Source organism: Ipomoea nil, unplaced genomic scaffold (genome assembly GCF_001879475.1).
Source record: "Ipomoea nil cultivar Tokyo-kokei standard unplaced genomic scaffold, Asagao_1.1 scaffold3100, whole genome shotgun sequence".
Lineage (NCBI taxonomy): Eukaryota > Viridiplantae > Streptophyta > Magnoliopsida > Solanales > Convolvulaceae > Ipomoea > Ipomoea nil.
In genome coordinates, this window is record NW_017619528.1 from 2,523,347 (window position 1) to 2,547,014 (window position 23,668).

Genomic DNA, 23,668 nt, shown 5'->3' on the forward strand with positions numbered 1-23,668 from the left:
ATATTGGGAGATTCTTGATGATTATGGAATTCTTGATGATTATATGGAGTTCTTGATGGTTATGTGTCGTTCTTGATAATTGTGTGATGCTCTTGATGTTTATGTGTCATTCTTGATAATTGTGTGATGCTCTTGATGTTTATGTGTTATTCTTACCGAATCTTGCAATTAGAAGACGAACCGTATTCTTGTTGATATAAAAGTGATTGGAACCCTAGGTTGTATCGTATAATCTTATTCTTGGATTATCGGGTGGGGAAATCGCATGTTTGGGTGTTGATTATATTTAGAAAAGCATGATAGGTTATGTGCCGTTCGTTTCTTGTATTTGATTCGTTAATTGTCTATGTGTTGTCGTTAATTGCGTTGAAAAGTGTCTAAGCATGGTTTCGGGTTCCACAACGGTTCCCAGGGCGAAAAGTGATGAAAAGAGTCAGTGGGGGAGTAGGTGGGGGGTAGGGGACCCGCCACCTACCCATGGCCGTAAAACACCGCCCGGCAGCGGGTGGCCGGCGGGCGGGCAGCTGCCCGCCGGCGACCCGCTGCCTGGAACAGTAGAATCCGGCGGGTGGCCCCACCCACCGGCTACCCGCTGGAAAATTGTCCCACCCGGGACCCCGGCTTCCCCGTTTGATGTTCCCCGTTACCCGTGGTGTCCCAACGGACTCCGTTTATCGTACCTATGTCTAGTTTGATGTTTCGGGTACCGTTCGTAGGTTTATGAGTCTATTATATTGCATGCTAGTGGAATTGGTATCCCGTTGACCTAGGTGGAAGAAGTATGAACCCCTTAGGACTATTCTTAGTAAGTGATGGATCACACATAGGTTTTGTTATACGTTTTCTCCCCCTTCCTAATGTGTAATGTGGGTTGCATGTGCTTGCTATGTGTTCTGTGTGTGTTACCCCAATTCGGTTGCGATCGGATTGGTTATCCTGAGCTGCGGTTCAGAAGCTGGCTGCGGTCAGATTGATACTCTTGGGCTGTGGTCCACCGTTTGGTTGCGATCAAATGTTTCTATACAAGCTGCGGTTCGTCCTTTTTCCTGGCTGCGGTCAGATGACATTCTCTTGGGCTGCGGTCCACTGTTTGGTTGCGATCAAACACTATGATGAGCTGCGGTTCATCGGTCGGTTGCGATCGACCCCTCCGTGTTGCGATACGGGGCAGGGTGCTGCGGGGCCGTGTTAGAGCTATATGCGCTGACCCTCATGTATGTGCATGCGATTGGTCCTGTGGCGCCAACAAAGTGTGTTATGTGCTGTGACATGGACGAGTTGTGATTACGAGTGTCTTGGGGGATGTGACTATGGGATTTATATTAGGGATTGTTCATGTTGGGTTATGATCATTGTTTATGCTTTGCTTTATCTGCCTTATCTGTTGTGAACTGCATATGCTCGTTATAACTGTTGCTTGTGTCTGGCCTTACCTGTCGAGTCATTCCCAGTTTTAAAGCTAGAGTTCGTAGGATATATCTTCATGCTCAAAATGGTTTTCGTATATCTATATATATCTCTATATGTATTGTATTTCAACGCGTTGGAGTGGGTTACCAGCATCTCTCGCTGAACAGATATATTTGGCTTTCAGGCACAGAGGACTAGAGCACTGGAACGCGCTAGAACTGGAGCGTAGAAGAAGAGTAGTTTCCCTTTTGGCTTGCGTGCCATATTATGCATTGTGTTTCAATGGATATTAGTTAGACAGCCTGTGCACCTGGGTTCTCTAGCCCAGGTGTGGCATAGCACCCCGTACACTTATGATATACTTTGGGATAATGAGATATTACCTTTATTATATAAGCTTAAAATGTCTTGAAAATCTGGGGTGTTACATCACCTAAGGAAGAATTCTTACCATAAGTAAAACGCGAATCGGGGATAGCAACATAGTTTCCGGGACCTTCCTCGTACACACCGCCCCTGCCACCGTACTATTTGACTCAGGAGCCACCAACTCATTCATAGCAGCCGAATTCGCCACACAACTTGGCTTAGATACCAACACAAGGGTACAACTGCAAGTCAAGGTAGCATCCGGCGAAATCATAAAATGTGATCGCATGTACAAAAGTATAATCATCACCATCGAAGGAGTAGAGTTCCCTAGCAATCTAATACAATTCAGACTGGATGGAATATAGGTAATCTTGGGTATGGACTGGCTAGGGAAATTCCAAACACAAATTCTATGCGGCGAACAAAAAGTGATCTTGCAGGGACCGAACGGTAAATGGGTATCCTAACATGGATCCCACAAAAACCCGGAAATCAAACTAGTAAACATGATGAAAATGAAGAAATACTTGACAAAAGGGCACGAAGCCTTCCTATGCTCAACCGAGGAATTTAGCACCAAGGCAGCTGAACCTCGAACCATCCCAGTGGTAAACGAGTTCACCGATGTGTTTCCAGACGAAATCCCCGGGGCACCTCCGACCAGAGAAATAGAATTTACTATAGACTTTGTGCCCCGCGCTGCCCCAATATCAAAGCCACCCTATAGATTGGCACCAAAAGAAATGAAGGAACTAAAAACACAACTACAGGAGTTGCTAGACAAGGGGTACATACGCCCCAGTACCTCGCCATGGGGAGCACCGGTACTGTTCGTCAAAAAGATGGATGGAAGCATGCGCCTGTGCATCGACTACAGGGAACTAAATCATGTTACTATAAAGAACAGGTATCCCCTTCCCCGAATTGATGACCTGTTTGACCAACTTAAGGGAGCAGGAGTCCCAAACTCTTTTGATTATATCTATATATTATGTTATTTAACGCGTGATTTCGTATTTATGCCTTGTTAGAGCTTGTCCTTGCAGGGCGTTTGGTTGGAGGGGGGAATTATGTGGAAAAAGAATTGTAATTCAATGGGAGTTGAATTACTGGGAATAAAGTGGAAATTTAAATTCCAGTGTTTGGTTGACATGAATAGTGTAACACCCCCCAAAACACGACCTATATAAAAAGCCTTAACACCTGCAGATCATACAACAAAACTAGCACAGCGGAAGAAGATAAAATGAAAACTGGATAAAAGAAATCCAATGGGGTGTTATGCCACGTCTACCAAACACGGTAAACGCTACGGCGATCAATCTGCAAGTGTATACATCTATACCAAATACATCAGTCTAAAACTACATTGGCGCACAGGCCACAAAACAAGGACAAAGGTACTAAGCTACCAGGCACTAGACATCGCGCTCGTCTAAACATCACCTGAAAGATACAAAGATAAACGTTGGGACGACGCCCGGTCAGCGATAATGCTGGTAACCCACCAATATATGTGAAATATCATACATAAATAGATATAAGTTGTAAAGCCATTTTTGAAACGGAATACATAAGTATATAAGTCAAAAGCCAAGATCAACAGTCAACACAAGACTCATCACTCTCAAAGATAACACGGGAACACATCCCAAACCACAAAGGTTAACCACAACACAAAGGACAAAGACAAGACCGATGGCAACACATGCCCTTGTGACTACACACGTCACAAGAAAGAGAACTCACAACAACGGCTACACAAGCTCTCGTGACATCACCCATCACGAGTTTATATGTCTTCCTTATGCCCTGTTCCAACCTTATGACGACCCCCAACCTTGTATCTTCATTCCAACCATTACCTCCAGGACCCCTGTACAGCCAAGTCCAACCTTATTCCCCCGGGACCGTCGTCCCCCACCAACGACTACCAACGAGACCACCAATTCATAGTACACAAGGTACCGTACACGGCAACACATGCCGGATAACACATGTTACCCCCCATAAACGTGAACCTTACACAAAGGCCACAGCTCCATAATCACGCCACGGCCGCCACGAGGACCGCTGCAATACCTTGGTGACTAGTGTCCCATACCACTAATCGTGCAATCTAGGTAAAGTCACACACACCACACCTCAACAGGAATCAATCAACGGATTACAACGAAGGTATGAAACATACTCAATCAAGGAATGGGTCACAGCGGACCCCTGTACAGCCAAGTCCAACCTTATTCCCCCGGGACCGTCGTCCCCCACCAACGACTACCAACGAGACCACCAATTCATAATACACAAGGTACCGTACACGGCAACACATGCCGGATAACACATGTTATCCCCCATAAACGTGAACCTTACACAAAGGCCACAGCTCCATAATCACGCCACGGCCGCCACGAGGACCGCTACAATACCTTGGTGACTAGTGTCCCATACCACTAATCGTGCAATCCAGGTAAAGCCACACACACCACACCTCAACAGGAATCAATCAACGGATTACAACGAAGGTATGAAACATACTCAATCAAGTAACGGGTCACAGCCCAACAACAACAACGATGAATAACACAAGTAATCATCAACCAAACGGAAGGTACAAACCACACACACGCTAGCGTTAAGACAATAAACTAGCATTCTTAACAACGAAGAAACTCAAGATAGTTTCGAAGAACATACAAGACACCTCTCGGTCCAACGAAACACAATGCTGAACACTTAGCACGATTCAAGACACCAAAGTCCTACATGGATACATACCATATAGTTCTAGACATACGAAACATCAAGAAGACGCTCAAATAGTTCCACAAAAGAACATCGGGAAGTCAAAAGACCAAATACCAAGTCAAACGAATCACGGGGAAAAAATCCCGGACAAACAACACCATGTATCCGCGGGTGGACCCACGGGTAGTGCCCCACCCGTGGTTCTGCCAGCGGGAACATATTCCCACAGGGCTATGTACCCGCGGGTAGGCCGGTGGGTGGTGCCCCGCCCGCCGTTCCGCTCGCGGGAACACTTCTGTTCCACAACAAATCCCTTCGGGGATTTTCTTCTCCAAACACAAATTCAAGTCCAAAACATGCCAAATCTCACCCAACACAACAAAATGACTTGAATCATGGAAAATGCCAAGCAATGGCATAAAGGAACCCTAAACACAAGCTCTAGATATGCAATATCACAAGACAAATGTATAAACCCTCACATTTCATAGCAAAACACATGTAGAATCCAAGAAATCACATATAGGTAAGCAAATAGGTTTTGTAGAGTGGCAGGGTTGTCGAAGCCCTACAAATTTAATACTGGCTCACTCCACTAATTTGTAGTAGTGGCAAGACCAGGTCGAATCCCAAGAGAACTAATGAGTTCGTTTGTTAAATTAAAATGACTCAAAGCAGGGAAATTAAAGTGATTCGCGAGAAATAAATAAAATCAATAATAATTGTAAACAAGTTCAAGGATATTGAGTTCTGATTCAAGGTAAAAAGAATGTTAAAGATGTGACTTAGATCATTGGCTCCTACAAATACAATTTAGATTCAAATACTTTGTCAAAGACTAATTAGGATAGCCATAACTAGTCTTTGATCTCCCTAAATTAATTGATTCAAATTAAGCATTCAAACCAACAATTGTTATTGAATAAACTGGGGACGATAACGTTCCATATTCACCCACTAACATCATTACACTTAATGAAAAACAACCAAGCCTAAATCACAGATTGAGATAGCTACAATCTGTAACTTAGTCTTCATGTCCTTTATAAGCTACTGGGTCTAATTGTTTATGACAATTACGGATCATAAATTCATAGATAGTAGTAGGAAAATCAATAACAAGCTAAGTTGTCAATTTAATTCATTATCAACATTCCCTGGGAATTTTAACTTCAAAAGAACAGAAAATACAAGAATCTAGCAATTTAATTAAAATAAAACCTCCCTAAGATCACAACTAGAACTTCAATCCCTTGAATCAGAATTGAGATAATTAGCCAGACATAAAGCAAACTATTCTAAAATACTAAAAATATGAAAGGAACAATCTGCCCAAAATACATCAGAATAGCTCTCCTTTTATAGGGTTTCAAGTCAACAATCTTTCCTAAAATTACTACTCTTACCGCATCTTTCTCTATCAGCCTTCATCTTCAAATTCAAAAAATTGTTTAATTCTCCACAAATCCTCCGCGAATGAATCATTGTCGCTGACCCAAGCCCTGCGCTGCGCCATCTTCGTCTCGCGTCCGAAACCTGTGGTAAAGCTTTCAGCCCTTCCGCTTTGATGGTGCGATGTTCGTAAACAAAACAAAAATAAAAATAATAAAAAAGTAGTAAATATACGCACATCAGTGCAAGAGAACAAATTTGACTTTAACAAATACTCTAGTTAATTGCCTACTGGACTCACCCAACTTACTTATTTATATTATTAACTAGTATAAACTTAATTATACTTTAAAATTTATTAACTAAGTTATCTAATTCTAATATAACAAAATATACTAAATTGATAAAATATAAAATATAAATAGTAAAACTAACCTATAAAATGTTATTAAAATCAAGGCATAAAATATGCTCATCAAAATTCCCCCACACTAAAACTATGCTTGCCCTCAAGCATATCGTCATCATTCAAACATAAAACTTCTCCAACTCCTTTCGAAGCTACCTAGAAATATCTCAAAAATTATTATATATTTAAGGGCTAGAAGTTGAAACACACCCAAGAGAACAAGCATGGTTTATTGATAATACTTGAAAATAAAAAATCAGATAACTCACTAGTTCTATCAAAATCAATGAACAAGACTTAACACCCTCACAAGGATTCAAAATTCACTCATTGCACTCATAGTGTTTAGGGTTTAGTATATCAAACTCTCCAATCAAAACATAGCAAGTAATCCCATAAGCTTGCAAGTAAATCAAATCTCCACCACTAACAAACATGAGTTAAACCATGAATCAAAGGGTCTTTATTAAAGGTTGTAACTTGGCTAGGGACAAGGGATATGATAAAAGGAATTTTTAGGCTTATCAAGTTGAAGGAATCACATAAGCCTTTAACACAAAATTTCACCCTAAGCAAATCACAAAGCTCTGAACAAACCTTCATTCCTCAATTGCCTTCCCGTTTCATTTTCATGTTTTTACTTTCTTCATCATTCAAACCATTTTGCTGCCTCTAGTATACAGCTTTATTCAAACTCTTCTTTTCTCTTTTTTGTTTCTTTTTTGTTTTTTCTCTTGACACTTTTTTCCTCAATCCTCATTTTTTTCCTTTTGCAGATTTCCCAACTTCATTTCTCAAAGAGAGAATAGTACTTCACATAAAAAGAATCATCACTTGGATAAATTAAATCAACTCCCTATAAGAGCTACAATTTCAGTTTACAATTGCATCCTGAACCCACAGTAAACAATCTATTGCCCATAAGAACAAGCAAAACTTTGTGTAGATAGACCAATATGATTCCTTCAATTCAAAGGTTCAAAATTTATTGAGGGAAATTAACAAAGAAAGGGTAAAATGACTTGTAATGTGGTAATTAAAAGAAAAGAAAGGCTAAAAGCTCAAAGTGGCTCACTAGGAGTTAAAATGCAAGGTAAGCTTTTTGGCTAAAAGTGACTCAACCTAAGTGCCCTTTTCATCTTCATGTTCTAACCCACTTGAATTTGGTCTTAAAATGCATTTAAGAGCAAATTCTAGCATAAACAAGTCATGCTTGATATCACACAACAAAGAAAATTGAGCAAAGTGTTGCTCTTTAGGCTCAAAAACTCAAAAAAAGGGTCAAATTGCATCAAGTCTTGCTCATTTTCATTCAATAAATCTAACAAGAATTTTTAAAATATAATTTTTTTTGTATAAAAGAAAAATAAAATCATGCTTGCTTCTCTCATGTGTTAAAACTCTAAACCAAAAATATATCCTAACTTAAGACATATCCCTAAATAACAAGAAAGTAATCAAAACAAGTCATTAAGTCCAATACTACCAAGGTTTACCCATTATCAGTGTGCAACACTCTCCCCCACACTTAATTCATGCATTGACCTCAATGTATGCACACATAAAAACTTCACATATTCACAAAGAATTTGAGCATATTCTAAGATTACTTATTTGAAAAATAAAAATAAGTAAACAAATAAAGAAAAAGACAGATTATTGAATTGGGTTGCCTCCCAAGAGCGCATTCGTTTAACGTCGTTATGCCCGACGCATCCCTAAATGTGTTTTTATCAATTAAAATACTCCGGGAGGGCTAAATCAACATCTTCCAAACTCAAAACTGCCATTCCCTCATGAAATGGTTTCAACCTGTGACCATTAACCTTAAAAAGTTTTCCTGTGCCAATGCTTTTAATCTCTACTGCACCATAAGAAAAAATGTTAGAAACAACAAAAGGTCCAATCCAACGAGTACGTAACTTACCAGGCATAAGCTTCAAACGAGAATTATATAACAAAACCTTTTGGCCTACCTCAAAATTCTTTCTCAAAATCATGTTGTCATGGAACATCTTGGTTTTCTCCTTGTATATTCTAGAATTTTCATAAGCATCTAACCTCAACTCTTCTAATTCCTGTAACTGCAATTTCCTTTCTTCACCAGCTTTCTTCATTCCCATATTACAACGTTGTACTGCCCAATAGGCTTTATGTGCAATCTCTACTGGCAAATGACAAGCTTTTCCAAAAACCAACCGATAAGGGGACATCCCAATCGGAGTTTTGTAAGCTGTCCGATAAGCCCATAAAGCATCATCTAAGCGTAAGCTCCAATCTTTTCTACCTGTGTTCACAGTCTTTTCCAAAATGGATTTTACCTCTCTATTGGACACTTCAGCTTGCCCATTGGTTTGGGGATGGTACGTTGTAGCTATTCTGTGATGCACTCCATACTTCTTGAACAATGCTTCAATTACTTTATTGCAAAAATGACTCCCTTGATCACTTATAACAGCACGCAGAACTCCAAATCTATTAAAGATGTTAGATTTCATAAAACCTGCAACTACGGAAGAATCATCAGTTTTGGTGGCTTTTGCTTCCACCCATTTTGACACATAATCAACCGCTAACAGAATATATTGAAAGCCACAAGATGATGGAAAAGGTCCCATTAAATCAATGCCCCACACATCAAATATCTCCACAATCAAAATAGGAATTTGAGGCATTTCATTCCTACGAGATAATGAACCAGCTTTCTGACATTTTTCACAAGTTTTACAGCACAAGTATGCATCTTTAAACACATTTTCCCAATACAAACCACTATCCAACACTTTTCTCACAGTTCGTTTAGGACTAAAATGACCACCACATGCATAATTATGACAAAAAGCTAAAACTGACTGCTGTTCATTTTCAGGCACACATCGTCTTATTACTTGGTCAGCACAAAACTTCCACAGATATGGTTCATCCCAAACATAATATTTAGCTTCACTTCTTATTTTTTCTTTCCTAGACTTACTAATGTAACCAGGTAAAACTCCCGTCACTAAGTAATTAACAAGATCACCATACCAAGGAACCATACCTGACAACTGGAATAATTGCTCATCAGGAAAATTTTAAGAAATAGGAAGCATATCCTCATCTCTTACCAATCTACTTAGATGATCCGCTACCGGATTTTCAGCTCCCTTTCGATCCTTTATTGTCAAATCAAACTCTTGAAGTAATAAAACCCATCTTATCAGCCTGGGCTTAGATTCTTTTTTTCCCAAAAGATACTTCAATGCCGCATGGTCAGAAAAAACTATGACTTTAGAACCAAGCAAATAAGATCTAAATTTATCTAAAGCAAAAATAACAGCTAAAAGTTCTTTTTCAGTTGTGGAGTAACTGCATTGTGCAGCATTCAATGTTCTTGAAGCATAGTATATGACATGGCTTTGCTTCCCAACTCTTTGGCCCAAAACAGCTCCAACTGCATAGTTGCTGGCATCGCACATAATCTCAAAGGGGAGTTCCCAGTTTGGAGGTTGAATAACAGGAGCACTTGTCAGCAGTGCCTTAAGCTTGTCAAAAGCTTCTTGACATTCCTTTCCGAACTCAAAAGTAACATCCTTTTGCAATAGTTTAGACAATGGGACAGCAATCCTTGAGAAATCCTTAATAAACCTGCGATAAAATCCTGCATGTCCAAGAAAAGAACGAACTTCCCTAACATTAGTAGGGTAGGGTAAGTTCACAATCAAATCTACTTTAGCTTTATCAACTTCTATCCCCTTAGCTGAAATTACATGCCCTAACACAATTCCTTGACTAACCATAAAATGACATTTTTCATAATTCAGAACTAAATTCGCATCAATACATCTTTTTAAAACTTTAGACAAATTATTTAAACACACTTCAAAGGAATCACCATAAATAGTAAAGTCATCCATAAACACTTCTATGCAACTCTCAATAAATTCAGAAAAAATACTCATCATGCATCTTTGGAATGTTCCTGGTGCATTACATAAGCCAAACGTCATCCGCCTGAACGCAAATGTTCCAAATGGGCAGGTAAAAGTAGTTTTTTCTTGGTCTTCTTGAGCAATGGCTATCTGATAGTAACCTGAAACTCCATCCAAAAAGCAAAAACAAGATTTTCCAGCTAACCTTTCTAACATTTGATCAACAAAAGGTAAAGGAAAATGATCCTTTCTTGTAGCTAAGTTCAGTTCTCTAAAATCTATGCACATTCTCCAACCATTTTGTACTCTCATGGGTACCAATTCATTCTTTTGATTTCTTACCACAGTTATACCAGTTTTCTTTGGAACCACATGCATTGGACTTACCCATTCACTATCATAAATCGGGTAAATTATACCTGCATCCAAGAGTTTAAGAACTTCTTTAAATACCACATCCTTCAATGTTGGGTTGAGTCTTCTCTGTGGCTCCCTTACTGGTCTGGCATCTTCTTCTAAATGGATTCTATGCATACAAACTGCTGGACTTATACCTTTTATATCAGCTAAAGTCCAACCCATTGCAGTTTTGTGTTCTTTCAACAGTGAAACCAGCTTATCTTCTTGTTCCTGTGACAACTTATTTGAGATAATGACGGGTAATGTCTCTCCCTCACCTAAGTATACATACTTGAGGTGATCAGGCAGAGTTTTCAACTCTAAAGTTGGAGCCCGCAACACAGATGGCAACATTTTTTCATGAGTTAAAGAAAAATCAGCATTTGCAGAATTTAAACCAGATATTACAGCTGATAAAACTTCACAAGAAGAATCAACAAACTCATCTAAATCAAATTCAGCTTCTAAATCAAACAAATTTTCAGCAAAACTATCTTCAAAAACATCTTGCACTATTGAATCAATTACATCCACATGATAAAGAGAATGATAATCATCAGGATACTTCATTGCATCGGAAATATTAAATTCAGCAATTTCTCCATTAAACTCAACAGAAAGAATACCCTTATCAACATCTATCTTTGTTTTAGCAGTTTTCATAAATGGTCTACCTAACAGAATTGGAGTTGATTGATCTATTGCATCATCATTCATTTTCAAAACATAAAAATCAACAGGAAAAACCAGTCCATTAACTTGCACTAAAACATCCTCTACGACTCCAACTGGATGCACACAAGAACGATCAGCTAATTGAACAACTATTTTAGTTTCTTGCAAAGAATTTATATTTAAAGCTTGATAAATGGAAAATGGCATGACATTTATTGATGCACCTAAATCTAACATGGCACGCTTAATCTCTTTATTACCAATTATACAGGGTAGGGTGAACATAACTGGATCATTGCACTTTTTAGGTAGATCATTACTTATCATGGCTGAAACATGCTTACCCAATATGATGGTCTCCTTACTCTTCAACTTCCTCTTATTGGTACAAAGTTCCTTTAGAAACTTTGCATACTTAGGAATTTGCTTTATGGCTTCTAGTAAGGGGATGTTGATTTCTACCTTTCTAAAGGTTTCCAAAATCTGATTTTCATGTTCTTCTTCTTTTGATTTTGCTAACCTTGTAGGAAAAGGGGGTAGAGATGAATCATATTGACCAAAAGAAGATTCAGAACTTACCTTGGATTTTTCATTAGCCGTAGACTCACTTTCCTCCTTTGATTTTTCCTCTTTTTCCTCTTCCACTGATAATGGAGATTCAGGCTGAAGTTGCTTACCACTCCTCAATGTGATTGCATTTACATTTTCTTTAGGGTTTACCTCCGTTTGTGATGGTATTTTCCCCGAAGCCTGGGCTTCCAACTTGCTAACAGATGTGGCTAATTGAGAAATTTGATTGCCCAATTGTTGAATACTTGCTCTTGTTTCTCGTTGAAACTGTTGAGTGTTATTAGCAAGTGCTTTAACAATTTCATCTAAAGACATACCTGAATTTGAAGCTTGGGGTTGAGAATGCTGAGGTGTTTGGAATTGTCTAAAATTCTTATTTTGAAACCTTGGTTGCGCTCCTTGATTCCCATAGCTCAAGTTTGGATGATCTCTCCATCCGGGATTATACTGGTTTGAAAAGGGATCATATTTTCGGTTGGGTTGACCAGGAAATCCCCCTATTGCATTCAACTCTTGATTTGGATTTTGCAATGTTGGGCACATGTCTTTGGGATGCCCAACAAATGAACATATTCCACATGCTCCCGTAGATTGCATTTGTCCTACAGCCATTTGACGCACCAGAGTAGTCAAATCTGAAATTTTATCTTCAAGATGAGAAGTACTTACCTCGTTAACTCTACGAATAAATCCATCCGCACGTGTCCCATATTGTTGAGAATTTTCTGCCATGGTTGATATTAATTGTCTAGCATCCGTGGGTGTCTTGTCAGCCAAAGAACCACCACTAGCTGCATCTACCATACTTCTATCTGTAGGTAACAGCCCTTCATAAAAGTATTGTATCAAGTGTTGGTCTGAGATTTAATGGTGTGGACAGCTAGAACACAACTCCTTGAATCTTTCCCAATACTCGTACAATGTTTCACCTGTACATTGCCTTATCCCATATATTTTCTTCCTAATATTAGTTGCCCTAGATGCAGGGAAGAATTTTTCTAGAAATAGTTTTTTCACATCATTCCACGTGTTAACTGAATCGGGGGGAAGATTATAGAGCCAATCATTTGCTTTATCTTTTAATTAAAATGGAAATGCTCTAAGACTTATATGCTCATCAGTCACCCCACGTGGTTTCATACCTGCACAAACTACTTGAAACTCTTTCAAGTGTTTATGTGGGTCTTCACCAGCCAAACCTCGAAAAATAGGGAGTAAATGAATCAAACCAGATTTTAAAGCAAAATCAACCTCAAGATTTGGTATTGTTATGTATAGAGGTTGTTGGTTTAGATTCGGTGCAGCTAACTCCCTAAGTGTTCTATTATTTGGTTCAGCCATTTTACTTACAACCTCCTCGTTTACTGGATCACAGGTTGAATTTACCTCTTCAGAACTCGAGGAGCTAATCCTTTGCTTTGTTTCTTTCCTTAGTTGCCTTGCGACTTTCTCAATCTCAGGGATATATTGCAATTCTCCTGAATGAGAGGAACGAGTCATGCAACACTAAGGACAAAAGAAACAATCACAAAGAAAAACTCAAGAAACGATCTTAGTTCCTCGGCAACGGCGCCAAAATTTGGCAGGGTTGTCGAAGCCCTACAAATTTAATACTGGCTCACTCCACTAATTTGAAGTAGTGGCAAGACCAGGTCGAATCCCAAGAGAACTAATGAGTTCGTTTCTTAAATTGAAATGACTCAAAGTAGGGAAATTAAAGTGATTCGCGAGAAATAAATAAAATCAATAATAATTGTAAACAAGTTCAAGGATATTGAGTTCTGATTCAAGGTAAAAAGAATGTTAAAGATGTGACTTAGATCATTGGCTCCTACGAATACAATTTAGATTCAAATACTTAGTCAAAGACTAATTAGCATAGCCATAACTAGTCTTTGATCTCCCTAAATTAATTGATTCAAATTAAGCATTCAAACCAACAATTGTTATTGAATAAACCGGGGACGATAACGTTCCATATTCACCCACTAACATCATTACACTTAATGAAAAACAACCAAGCCTAAATCACAGATTGAGATAGCTACAATCTGTAACTTAGTCTTCATGTCCTTTATAAGCTACTGGGTCTAATTGTTTATGACAATTACGGATCATAAATTCATAGATAGTAGTAGGAAAATCAATAACAAGCTAAGTTGTCAATTTAATTCATTATCAACATTCCCTGGGAATTTTAACTTCAAAAGAACAGAAAATACAAGAATCTAGCAATTTAATTAAAATAAAACCTCCCTAAGATCACAACTAGAACTTCAATCCCTTGAATCAGAATTGAGATAATTAGCCAGACATAAAGCAAACTATTCTAAAATACTAAAAATATGAAAGGAACAATCTGCCCAAAATACATCAGAATAGCTCTCCTTTTATAGGGTTTCAAGTCAACAATCTTTCCTAAAATTACTACTCTTACCGCATCTTTCTCTATCAGCCATCATCTTCAAATTCAAAAAATTGTTTAATTCTCCACAAATCCTCCGCGAATGAATCGTTGTCGCTGCCCCAAGCCCTGTGCTGCGCCATCTTCGTCTCGCGTCCGAAACCTGTGGTAAAGCTTTCAGCCCTTCCGCTTCGCTGGTGCGATGTTCGTAAACAAAACAAAAATAAAAATAATAAAAAGTAGTAAATATACGCACATCAGTGCAAGAGAACAAATTTGACTTTAACAAATACTCTAGTTAATTACCTACTGGACTCACCCAACTTACTTATTTATATTATTAACTAGTATAAACTTAATTATACTTTAAAATTTATTAACTAAGTTATCTAATCCTAATATAACAAAATATACTAAATTGATAAAATATAAAATATAAATAGTAAAACTAACCTATAAAATGTTATTTAAATCAAGGCATAAAATATGCTCATCATAGAGCACGGGTTACCTCTTGTAGACCAAAAGACTTCACTTTACACCACAACAAGCTTCCCACAAGGCTTACTTTCCAAACCCACTTCAAGATCAAACCAAAAGATCATAAAGATCCTACCTTTAAGAAAAAGACAACTAAGATGAAACCAAAAACACAAGATGAACTTAGATCTTACCCTCCTAGATGCCCAAATAGGTGAAAGGCGGAATCTTGGAATCTTGACAAGGGTCTCAACTTAGCTTGGAGAATAAGCTACACTTCTTTTCTAGAGAGAAGGTAGAGCTAATTTCTAGGAAATGTAAGGAATGAAATGAAGAAGTCTTCTAGGTTAGGTTACAATACTAACTCTTGGTGAAAATTCAAGGATACCCTTACTAACCTTTAGAAAGTGTAAGGAACAAGGGAACTCCCATCAAAGCTCAAGGTACAACACAACTTTAAGGTTGACTAGTCAAATACTAGTCCTTGAGTACTAAAAATCAGGATTTTAGGAATTAATTCCTCAACTGAAATAGGATTAATTACTCAATTAATCCATGGATTGAATGTGGATTTTTGGGGTGTCACAAATAGAATTACTGGGAATTTCAATTCCAATGTTTGGTATACATGGGAATTGAAAGGGAATAAGTAGTATAAAGTCAAAAATGTCCATTATTGTTGTTAGACATTAATTTTAGGTTAAAAAAGGAAGGGGTAATTTTGACTCATCACTATCTTTTTTTCCCAGGAATTAAAATACCAGAGGGGGGACATGGGATTTTAATTCCATGAAAATGGGGGAATTGCAATTCCATGGAATTGCAATTCCCTCCAACCAAACTACGGAATTTACTGACCTTTGGAATTAGGTGGGAATTAAGTGGGAAGGGAATTTAAAATCCCTCCAACCAAACGCCCTGTTAGGGTTTGATGGGGATTATACCCTGCATATACGGGTCGTCTATTCCGGTCAGCAGTATCCGCCAGGTCCGCCCGGTCTCCCTTGTCATCTAGTCCGGTCAACGGCTCGCTGCAGTCTTCCCCCGGACGCCCGGCCGTCCTCATTTGGCCGAGCATCTCGGGGGCTCCACGCCTCTCGGATTGGTGACCGGGAAGGACAACCGGTCGAGGATAGGTTCTGCTGCTGTCAGGAGGAGCGCACCACGTGTACGGCTGCATGTTCGCCCTCTGGACCCTGTGCATGAACGCCACGTGCCCGCCATGCCGACAGGCCGGGTGCTGCTCCCTGTGTCTCAACATGGTATTGGATGGTTGTGGTCTACCAAGCTTCATGGACCAAGTAAAGAGTCATAGTTTAGAATAGTTTTTGGGGTCAAAATGTATTTTTTAAAAATACTTTCTAGACAATTACTTAAAAACTTGATACGCGATGTACCCAAAAATTTAAGATTTTTGATTTAAAAATATGTCCCGGTGTCGAATTTATTTAAAAGTGGCTCAAAATAATTTATTCAAACACCGATTTTATCACAAAATTTTTATAGAGTGAAAAATGACTATTTTGGAATTTCTTAAAACCGAATTTATAAAATTAAATTTTGGGTTGTCACGTAAAGTGCGAGCCAAATAAAACATAAGGTGCGAGCAAATGAAACATAAGGTGCGTCCAAATGAAACTTAAGATGCATCCAAATGAAACATAAGGTGCGTGTTGATAACAGGTAAGGTGCGTGCTGGTAAAACATAAGGTGCGTGCTGGTAACACGCAAGGTGCGTGATGGTAAAACTTAAGGTGCGTTCCAAATACACTTAAGGTGAGTGCTAATAAAACTTTAGATACTTTTAATAAAATTAAACATTAGAGAATGAAGAATAGACATGCACAACGTCAAGTGGCCCATGTTGGACTTCAGGTTGACTCTGTTCTTCAACCTCAGGAACAATTGGGGATGCTCGTTGAACATCGCCAGCTACCACCTCCAACTCAACTCGAGGGGGCACACAATCGGGGCTACGGGGCTCAATTCCGCCCTATCCAAAACCACTAGCCAAAAATTCTTTCTTCTCTCGATCCTTCAGATGTTGAGTTGTCCAACCTAACCATGCTGGAAGACCCCTACGAACAGGTCACTGGAATTGCAGAACAACATGATCAACATAATGGGTTTGAATACAAATGAAAAGTGTTAGCAACATAACCTGCTATTTATTGCATTTTACATAAATTAAATATGTATTAAAACTTACAAGCAAAAACATGAGAGAAGCGGGAAATATTCAGTATATGCACTCCACCAAGCCACTGCTGCAGTACACAACGTGTGAAGAACAAATCGACACCCGTTGAAATTACGGATGTTAGACACATGATAAATATTATTTTTATTGTTATTTTAACTAAATTCTTTTTATTATTCATTAGTACTTTCAATTAATTAAGCATTTATTTATATTTATTTTAATAATTAGGTTGGTTTTGGGCTTTTAATATTTTCTTGGTTATTGAGTTAGTTGTAGTTAATAATTGTATTAGTCCAATTGATCATTATAATTTTATTTAACCAGCCCAACATTTAGAGTGCAGGCAATTTTTATTGCGTGGACCATGGTCCACACAATTGTGTGAACCATAAATAAAAAGTATATTTTTAATATATACTAAGCGTACATTATTTATGTACATAAAGTACATTTTTAAAAATACATTTTTAATATACTAATGGTACATTATTTTATATAATGTACCTTCAATACAAAAATAATGTATCTTCAATACAAAATTAATGTAACTTTAGTATATTAAAAATGTACCTGATATTCACAATAGTTATGATGTGCATCCGTATGCACCATGCATGGTGCATACGGATGCACAGCATAACTATTGTGAATATCAGTGCATGGTGCATACGGATGCCAAAACGACGTCGTTTTAGCAAAAAACGCGCGTCTCCCCTTTAAAAAAAATCAGGTTCGATTCCCAACAACAACATTATATTGTTCGTTCATTCTGGAATTTTAGTTCAAAGATTATGGAATTATAGTTCATTGATTATGGAATTATAGTTCATCGATTATGGAATTGTAGTTCATCGATTCTGAAATTTTAGTTTATAGATTATGGAATTTTAGTTCATTCATTCTGGAATTTTTAGTTCATAGATTAGATTATGGAATTATAGTTCGTCGATTATGGAATTATAGTTCATCGATTATGGAATTTTAGTTCATATGTTGTTGCTGGGAATCGAACCTGATTCTTTTTTTTTTTAAGGGGAGACGCGCGTTTTATTAAAACGACGTCATTTTTGCATCCGTATGCACCATGCATGGTTCATACGGATGCACAGCATAATTTGCCTGATATTCATGGTCCACACAATTGTGTGGACCATGGTCCACGCAATAATTTGCCATTTTTTAAGTCTAGGACTCTTCTTTCCTCCGGTCAACATAACAGTCCGTCGGAGAGAAACATATGGATCGCAGAGTTTTGATCGGACATACCGAGCGACTCTAACAGTAGATGAAGAGGGCCGATGATTAGCGCGAGTCAGAGCACCGGAAGAAATGGTTTTGCAGCTAGTACCAAGAGTTGGAGTAAATCATGCCGATCGTGTATCAGATTTACGGAAGAATGATTGGGCTGCGTAGTATAAATTAGGGTGCGAAAGCGGAGAAGAATCATCTCAGACCCCGGACTGTTTACGATTTGGCACCGGCGGTGGCGGCTATCTCTCTGGCGGCAATTTGTTTCTTTCTACAAAACTGCAGGGGTGATTGGAATTTGTTTGTTCCGATCGGCGAAATTTCCTTGGCGACGACGAAATTCGGGGTGCTTGACAATTTTGGATGTTTGTTTGAATTCCCAGCAGCTGAATTCGGTGGCTTCAGCAAATTTCTGGGCAACAAGTTTCATAGGCAAATTCTTTTTATTCTTCTTAATCTACTTTTTTTTTAGAAGATTCTTCTTAATCTACTTAATTGATGATTTAGTAAGAGTTTAAGGGGTCGTTTACTTCATTTCTCTGTTTTTCCATTTCCAGTTTTCCATTTCTCCATTTTTTCAATTTTCCTTCTCTATTTTTCCATTTCTCCAATTTTCTAATTTTCATTGCTCATTCCTCCAGTTCTTTATTTCTCTCTCTCTCTCTCACACTCTCTCTCTCTATCTCATATAGAATTTGTCCAATAATAATAATAATAATAATAAATCTATGACTCTTTGTGCATGTTAATAATAATAATAATAATAATAATAATAATAAAAATCTGTGAGCATAAAAAAAGGGAAATGAAAACTGAAATTGAAGAAGCAATATAAAAAGGGAAATGAAAACTGAAATTGAAGAAGCAATAAAAAAAAAGGGAAATGAAAACTGAAACTGTAGAAGCAATAATAAAAAAGGCGTTCTCATGGCACCACTCAGCAGCAGGAACAGGCGCGCTCAGTAGGAATCGACCCTTTGACCTCACACACAAATTACTGTTCACCCGTCCAATTTCCATTTCTCCATTTGGAGACATCTGAAATGGATCTCTCCAAATTTGTATACAAAGTTGGAAAATGGAGATGGAATAAACATTTGGAAGCATAAATTTAGTAAACAACTTCTCCATTTTTTATTTTTTCCATTCTCAATTTCTCCATTTTTCTGGAAAATCCTCCATTTTTCCAAGTTAGTAAACGACCCCAAATATTTCGGAGAGGCGCCGGTTTTTAGATTTTGTAGTCATGTTTTGGTAAATAAATGAAGTCCTACTAAAATCACAATTTTTAAAATCAATACCGTACTTTTCTCTGATAATAATAATAATAATAATAAGGTGGTAAAATGTTACTGTGCGCATAGAAAAAGCCAAAAGACATATTATGAAGTAAATTACAATTATAACAACAACAAAAACAACAACAATAATAATAATAATAATAATAATAATAATAATAATAATAATAATAATAATAATAATAATAATAATAATAATAATAATAATAGTGTGCGCAAACTTGCAATGCAAAAAGATTAAAAAAATAGGGTGCCAAAAGACATATTATGGAATAAGTTTCAATTATAACAAAAAAAAAAAAAACAAAAAAAAAAAAGGGAGATGTCCAAGGCAAATTATGCGGTGCATGGTGCACACGGATGCAAAAACGGCGTCGTTTTACTTAAATAAAAAAAAAATCATTTTCAATTGCCGTTAGTTACATAAACATATGTTAATAATTTTATAATTTCACATTATGGATTTATAGTTATGAAATTATGAATTTGTAGTTATGCATGCAATTGTGAATGTATAGTTATGGAGTTATAATTTTCACATTCTGAATGTATAGTTATGAAGTTATGGATGTGTAGTTATGTAATTCTGAATGTATAATTATGAAGTTATGGAAGTGTAGTTATGCATGCAATTCTGAATGTATAGTTATGAAGTTATGGATGTATAGTTATGCAATTCTGGATTTATAGTTATGAAGTTATGGATGTGTAGTTATGGAATTTTGAATGTATAGTTATGAAGTTATGGATGTGTAGTTATGTAATTCTGGATTTATAGTTATGAAGTTATGGATGTGTAGTTATGCAATTCTAGATGTATAGTTTTGAAGTTATGGATGTCTAGTTATGCAATTCTGGATTTATAGTTATGAATTTATGGATGTGGAGTTATGCAATTATGAATGTATAGTTATGAAATTATGGATGTGTAGTTATGCAATTCTGAATTAATTTTTTTTAAGTCGGATGTCAAAACGATGTCGTTTTTGCAACTTGGTGCACACGGTTGCACAGCATAACGCTCCGATGTCCAAAGCAAGAGCAACACATAAGTTTCAAACACACATTCCTATCATTTTTTCATGGAGCCTTTTAAGTAGAAAACTTTTTATTTTTATTTCTAAACTAGCTACGTAAAAATAAATATTAGGCCTCTAAAATTTGGGGCCCTGTGCGGTAGCTCAGCTTGCACAGTCCAAAATCCGGCCCTGATTTGGGAAACAATGTCACGTGAACTATTTGATGTCAAATTCTTAATTCTTTGCTAAATTTTTATTTTGGGACGTGAATGATTTTACCAACTTTTGCAGTACTTTTAGTTTCAACTTTGCCAATTCATTATGTTTTATCTTACGAAATGCTAATGACTGTATTTAGTGCCTAATGTTTGATTACAATGCTAACTATAATGTTTAGTGCTCAATTATTTGTTAATCGCGCTTCCTTTACTGTAATAGGCTTTTCTAATTTGATTGTCAATTCTGATTCCTAGTCTTTGTTCCCTGCTATTGTGTTTCGTAGTTATTCAATTGGTTTTCCTGCCTTAAATGTCATTTAATTAATTCATTTTGATTGTTCTTTGGTCTTTGAATCCTTTAAATTATTAAGTTTATTATTTTCAAGTAAACTGCATTTTATTAATCCTTGTGGGATCGATCCTTGTCTTTGCTCACTATTACTACAGTGATTCGTGAACTTGCGAGGACATAATTAAAATTGTCCATCAACACATCATCCAACAACTCTAAAAATTGTGGCACAACATATCCATTTTTTGGGCTATCCATGTACATAGAATGCAAGACCACCATAAAATGGTGTTGGAACCAATCACCACCATCTGTGCACTCCAACATTGCAGCAATCGCATCACCGTAGTTCACTCTTTTTTATGCAGCCAACATAATGAAGATCCATTAAGAGTACAAATTGAGGCAATCACAAGATCCAAGGCCCAAATCAGCTTTATTATTTGTGGTCATCATTATTTTAAATTGTTTGGAATTAAAGAGAAAACACTAGTTTGTATTTAGAAATGATTCCTTAAATCCCTTTCTAAATAGGACTATATTTACTTGCTTTCTAGATTAGGTTTAGGACTCTTTTTGTATTTAGAAAAGGATTCCTTAAATCCCTTTCTAAATAGGACTATATTTACTTTCTTTCTAGATTAGGTTTAGGACTCTTTTTTCCATTGTATTTAGGATTACAATGCCGACCTATACCTATAAATAGGGCACATCCATATCAGTTTTGGGAAGGCTTCAATTCAATAAAATTCTTAAGTTTTTCTTTACACTTGTGTAAGAAACCGTATGGCTAATTGTGGACTCAATTAGTGGCTAGTCGTGGATTCGACTAGCAAATTGGTTCGTGGACTCGAATCAATCTTCCTTTCTTCAACCTTAGATTTAGGTTCGTGGACTCGTTCTTGAATCGAAGGAAACAAGATCCGACTCTAGTTGATTGAAGATTGCATCATCGAGGTACTTGAAGCTACAATGAGATTCTTCTAACTCTTTGAGGATTCGAGACAAAGGGTTTCTCGTGAAGTTTAAGATATTTTGATCCATCTCTATCTTTACTTTTGAGAGCATTCTTGGGACAATCCTCCCTCTTTATTTGAACCTTGGACTATGTTCATCTCACTTTTCCCATCTTGTACATTAACCTTCTCCTTCCATTCTGTGAGTAAAGGACAACTGCCAATCCTTTCCCCCCTTAAATACAATCTCAACTGGCCCCTTGGGGAAGCCTAAAGCAGCTTCTACGTCATCTTCAGTTACATCCAGCACAGAACCAGACCTCACTGTTAATGTACCATTCATACCATCGTAATGCTGAAGAATCTAGTAGCATAAACGTATGGGGAACTCTGTAATCTCCAATATAAGAGTACTCCCAAACCCAATCTCAACGACAACATCTCGTTGAGCTTGATTAAAAAGTTGGACAACATCAACAAACTGAGGTGATGTGCCCCTAGATTTAAATTTTGGAACACCATCGTAAACACCTTGTGATTTATTTTTGCCCCTTCGTCCTCGTTTTGCAACCTAAATAGGGCCATCTACATCTTCGACTATGACCAGATCTAAATTCCTATCCATTTTGCGACGGGAACCTATAGTTACAAACAAATACAATCAAATACTTGTAAACTATAAAGATTAAAAGCTTAATGTATGTGCATTAATTTGAGTATAGACTGCATAAGGGAAATAACTTAACTGCCAGACATAAAGGTGGGTGAATTTATAACTTAAGGTGCCGTACACTTAGTAATTGAGGTGCGTGTGTATAAAGCTTAGGGTGTATCACTATTAATTACACCTAATAAGCCTTAGGTGGGTGAAGGCAGGGCTTAAGATGCATATAATTAGCACTTAAGGTGCGTGATATTAACACATAAGGTGCGTCATTGTCAAATGCAACTCCTAGAACTTAAGTGCATGAAACTAAATGTTAAGGTGCATGTAATTAGCATATAAGGTGCGTGGTATTAACACCTAAGGCGTGTCAATGTAAATTACAACTCCAAGAACTTAAGTACGAGAAACTAAAAGTCAAGGTGCGTATAATTAGCACGTAAGGTGCGTGGTATTAACACATAAGGTGCGTCAGCTTGAATTGCACCTCCCAATACTTAAGTGCGTGAAATTAGAACTCAATGTGCGTATATTCAATGCTTAAGGTGCATCAACTAACTTCATATGGTGCGTGAATTTAAACCCTAAGTTGCATCACATTGAATTAAACCTACCAAGCATTACGTGCGTGAAATTAAATCCTAAGGTGTATCTAAACATATAATTTACCTTGTACAGCCGCCGCCGGTTGTCGAGATTGCTCCGGTTAGACAATACACCGATTATTTGAGTATTTTGTTATAAATATTATTGTTTTAAATAAATTATTTTTACTATATAGTCCATAATTATATTATTAAATCCTAAAACCAATATGTTGATATTATATTAAATAAAAGTAAAGTTTTAGTATATATATGTTAGTCCCGTACAGCTAAAGTTTTAGTATATACAGATGTTAAGTATGTTAGTTCATATCTCAATATGTATGTTATTTTGCAGGTAATGTTGCAAGAGCATTTGGAGCATGAGAGCGATTCACCTTCTTAGTTTGAGTTTAGAA

At 37.2% G+C, this 23,668-nt stretch overlaps 1 pseudogene; it reads right to left on the bottom strand.

Moving 5' to 3' along the window:
• Positions 1-8,061: 8,061 nt before the first annotated feature.
• Positions 8,062-22,344, bottom strand: LOC109166501 (annotated as a pseudogene).
• Between the last annotated feature and the right edge of the window lie 1,324 nt (positions 22,345-23,668).